The sequence below is a fragment of the Marmota marmota genome, unplaced genomic scaffold (assembly GCF_001458135.2).
Source record: "Marmota marmota marmota unplaced genomic scaffold, marMar, whole genome shotgun sequence".
NCBI lineage: Eukaryota > Metazoa > Chordata > Mammalia > Rodentia > Sciuridae > Marmota > Marmota marmota.
In genome coordinates this window covers 17,399,815-17,404,544 of record NW_026000019.1, presented here as the reverse complement: position 1 = coordinate 17,404,544, position 4,730 = coordinate 17,399,815, and the positions used below count along the sequence as shown (strand labels likewise).

Sequence of the window (4,730 nt, the reverse complement as noted above, 5' to 3'; positions counted from 1 at the left end):
GATACAATAAATCTATGTATCTGATTCATCTTGCTTTTATGGTTAATATTTTAAAATTATAAAGCCAGAGTCTCAGCTTCAGAATTACTTTGTCGACGCCTGTGTAAAGGCATTAGCTCTTAGGCATTAGCTTATTGAATCACATTTTTAAAAACGGTGTCTCTATCAAAAAAACAACAACAACAAAAAGATGTTGATTTTATTTTTGCTGCTCTTAACTCCTGTAGATTTTTCACAACTCCCAGAGCAGATATTCTTGAAAATTTAGATCTTTCCACAATGATTTCTCCAATTGCCAATTAAACAGTGATGGGCTGCCTTGCCACCGTGGGCTGTGATGTCCATACAGGGCTCAGCATGGTCCTGTGCAGTGACCCGACAGGGTTAAAACCTTTTCAGGGGCAGGGGATTGGAGAGGGCTGAAAATATTTTTTTGGATCTATATGCCCTCACCTCAGCAGGAGCACAGAGATGCACACAGAGAGCTTGTGGTTGTGCCTAGCTCCCGGGGGGCTTCCATGACCCCATGTTAAACCTTCTTGGTTAGACCGCTTGGTGGCAGGGGCACTTGTAGGAGTTACTTGGGAGTAACATCTGGGACTACTTATAAGATGCAGGGGTCCCGAGGCTGTTTAGAAGGGTAGATTGAGGTAAGGAAATTCATCCTATTAGTGCTTTTTTTTTTCTTTTTGTTTTTGGTACCAGGGATTGAACTCAGGAACACTCAACCACTGAGCCACATCCCCAGCCCTATTTTGTATTTTATTTAGAGGCAGGATCTCATTGAGCTGCTAAGTACCTCATCATTGCTGAGGCTGGCTTTGAACTCGAGATCCTTGACAGGTATAACTGGTGGCTTACAGCCCAAAGGACCACAGCACGCAGAATGGCATGGGTCAGGGAATGAGTGAGGAAGGGACAATGAGAGACTTTCTCTGCTTTCTAATGAACTAGAAGACAGAGCAACGTGGGTGACAGGAGGGAGAAGGCCCACCATTTAGAGCAGCTGTCTTTGACAGCTGGGTTCCCAAAGGAGCCAAAGGATTTTCATTCCTTTGCACACCTAGATGGGCCTCAGATGTGCCCATAGGGGACGGGGCATCATGCTGTGAGGGAGGATTCCTGGGGAGAGGGAGACAGGAGCCCTGTGTTGCACGCGGAGGCTCAGCCAGTGAGAAATCCCTGGAGAACATTCAAGAGACGGAACAGCTAGTGCTGGGCGCCAGGTCTCTTGCCTGTGGGGAGAGAATGTAACCCGTCTCTCGTGACCTACAAACCATCAATAAAAATTCTGCTAACGTGCAATGCTTGTAAAATGATTGCTTTGGGGCTGGAGGAGAGAGCTGGGTGAAGAAGGTGCAGAATTATGGAGAGCAGAGAATAAGAATTCAGCGAGGGCAGGAAATTGGAGCCAGAGGTGAGAAGAAAATACAGGTTCTCTTGCAATTTTCAGAAGTCTCAAGGCAGGCATTAGGTTTTTTTTTCTAGGACATAAAAAGGGGATTTGAGCCAAACAGATGTATATTTGAAGAAGCAGAGTGAACCCCACCGCCCTTGGGTGACGTTTGTCGGGAGCAGTTACCTTTCCCAGCCCTTTCCTTCTCTCTTCCCTGTTCCTGGTCCTTTGTCTCTGGGCTCCCTGGCCCTTGGTCTTCTTGCAGGTGGCAGGTGCTGGCCCTCTTTGGTCTTGCTGCCCGAGGAAGGGGTGCCTGCGGGCAGTGCCAGTGCACCTTAAAACAGGGAGGAGGAGGGTCACATGGTTCAGAGAGTCCAATAAACACTTGGTGGGGTCTCCTCACTTAAAAAGCCTTTGCAAAGTTTCACTTTTGCAAAGTTCCTATTTAGCCCTGTGGAGGCCCCGGGTGGGAGGCCCTGGGGCCCGGAGGTTCGGTTCCGCTTTTCTTCTTGTAGAGAAGGTCCTGTCAGCAGGGTGGGTGGAGGGATGGAGAAGAGGGGCGCAGGAACCCTGCTTCCGACTGCTGATCACAACAATGTCCTGTGTACTTCTAAAAGCTCCCAGAGAGAGGTGTGGGTGCCCTTCCGACGGGAGGGTGAAGGGTGTCTGAGAAGATGGTGTTGCACCTGTCTGAACGGTTCACAAGGCCCACATGTATTCACACACCACACGGCACCCTGGTAATATGTGGGATTCTTATGTATCAGTTAAAAATAAATCAAAAATAAATATTCTTTAAAAAGGGGGAATATTCTGTTCTGAGCCGGCCGTGCCCGCATCACTCTCAGGAATGTGGGGCAGGGAGGAGGGGACAGGGAGCCGCCATCAGGGTTGGCCCTGGGGCAAAGTTAGAATCTTCTTGGGACACAGAAGGAGTGGCCGCCTCCCTTGGTTAGGCCTCACTCACTGCTGCTCTCAGTGGACCCGGTGGGCGGGGCAGGGAGGGTGCTGGGTGGGGAGGGCCTGGTAGGGGCCACAGAAGTGGAGTCAGTGCAGGGCCCGAGGGTAAGTCGGTCACACCGACCTGCACCCCAGCTCTTCCCCGAGGAACAGGCTGACAGGCTCCTGGGCACCTGCCCGTCTCCCTGCAGGACACTCCCTTGAATGGTGATCACACCAAGTCTCCTATTTCATCAGGTCACTCTCAGGGCTGTAGGGGGCATGGAAGTGTGGAGGGAAACGCCATCCTATGCGGAGGCCTCGCCTGGACATGCCCGCCCGGCCAGGGGCTGTGTGCATTTCACCTGCGGTGACTCACCCGGCAGGCATTTACTGGGTGCCGGTGATATCCAGGCTGTGAGGGCAGAGATGGAATGTACGGGTCCTGCGGTGTAGTGCCTGCTGACAGACAGATGACAAGTCCTGGCAATGTTTACGAGACCCTGAGGGATGTGGCCCCTGGTGCCTACTCTCCTCATCCCCAGCTCTGTTCTGAGCATCCTTAGGTGGCCTCAGACACTCTGGCCACCTTGCTGTTCCTGGAACACTGAGGCACACTCTCACCTCGGGGCCTTTGCACTCGCTGTTCCCTTTGCCCAAATTCTTCTTCTCCTTCACCTCTTTCAATTTATACTCAGAGGTCACCTTCTTCTAATTGTCTGTTAAAATTGCAACTGGCCCTCTTCCCCATACTCCTGATCTTTGCTTGTTGTGTATCATCTTTCTAAAGCATTCATCTTCTACCACAGCCTATGAATGACTCTGTTATGTTTTATTATTTACTATCTGCCATCACCTCCCAGAACACAACCTCCAGGAGAGCAGGAGTCTGGAGCTGGAACCGTGACTGTCGAGGGAATGGACAGGCCACCACAGGGCTTTGGAGAGTCACCTGCCCTTTCTGTCTCCACCCGCGTCTCCAGGGCTGTCCCTGAGCTGAGCTCTCCCGCCTGTCACTTGAATCCCACCCTTGGCTCTGCACCGGAGAGACTCTGTGAGTCCCCTGAGTGGGCTTGGTCACCCGAGGACCTTCCTTCCTGGTGCTGCAGGAAGAGAGTGCAGCCAAGTGGAAGAAGGGACAGCAGTCCCTGCCAGGAAATGTTGTGAGGAACTTGATTATCACAGCTTTGAAACAACTTAGCAAAGGAAGCTCCTGAAGGAAGCCTTTGTCTTTTGTTTAATGATCCAGCTCTGCGTCCGCCTCCCTCCTGCTCCGCCCCTCCTTCCCTGGCTGTCCACCGTGGTCGCCAGCCTTGCTGTCCAGCGTGGGGCTCTGAGCCCCTCTGCGTGTCTTAGGAATCCTGCCCCTTTCTATGGGGGTTTCTGAAGGTCCCGGTGTAGCGGGACCCAGATTCCACTTGTCACCTGGACCTCCTCTATCAGGCTGGACCCCACCTCATTGTCCTGCCACCTCGAGTCCAGAGAACTGCTTCCCCAGAGCTGGATTTGGTCTAGTTCCCCAAACGAGACCTCAGCCTGGACTTCTCTCCCCTCCAACAGCTAATTCAGGGCGACAGGTACTTGATGTGTTTTGCTTAGGACCTAATGCAGCCAGGAGAGGGTTGTAGCCCAGAACAGGGAGCCGAGCGCTGCAGGCCAGCTGCGTGCTCCGAAGTCCACTGCCTGGCATGCGGGGGACAGTCCCTGGCTGGTCCCTCTCTCTCAGCGCCCGCCTGCTGGGTCACACTTCTCTGCAGGAGCATCCCCTCGGAGTGTCCCTTCCCTTGAATTCAAGCCCCAACCCCAACTCTGAAGTCAGCCACGTGGTTCCCTGGCCTTTTGGCCATTATCCCCAGGAGTCCACTATCCTGTGGCTTCTGACACTTCTGCCTGCTAGACCTTCCCCTGGATCCTCACGCCCTGGACTCTCCTGTCACCCAGGTCTCAGCGCCTCCAGGGAGACGCTCCGTGAGCTGAGCTCCCCATCTGCATAGCTCCCCCTTCCCCCTCCCCCAGCGTCCGTCCTCTGGTCTCCTTCTTGTTCCTGTCACCATCCAGCAGGACCTTGTTCATTGCTCTGTTTATGACGGTTTCCATGTGGCCAAGCCTCTCCCCGGCCTCCCAGGCGTGACAGCCTCTGTCTGTCCCACGTAAAATGAATGAATGTGAGTTTCATGCAAAAAGGGACCTTGTCTCTCTATTGGACCTACAGCTCCGGGGCCTCCAGGGTTTCGACCTGGCACAGAAGTGCTCAGTAAATATTTGCTGAGTGAATGGACGGCTCAGATTCCACCCAAAGAGCCTCGTTTTCCATATATATATATATATATATATATATATATATATACATATATATATATATATATACATATTTTTTTTTTTTTTTTTTTTTTTT

At 52.1% G+C, this 4,730-nt stretch overlaps 1 long non-coding RNA gene across 1 annotated transcript; it reads right to left on the bottom strand.

The window, feature by feature from the left end:
• Positions 1–771: 771 nt before the first annotated feature.
• On the bottom strand, positions 772–4,655 carry LOC125618659. The gene is made up of 2 exons (XR_007350001.1): positions 1,583–4,655; positions 772–1,235 (listed from the first exon to the last, which is right to left on the bottom strand). It is a non-coding gene; the product is annotated as an uncharacterized LOC125618659 (long non-coding RNA).
• Between the last annotated feature and the right edge of the window lie 75 nt (positions 4,656–4,730).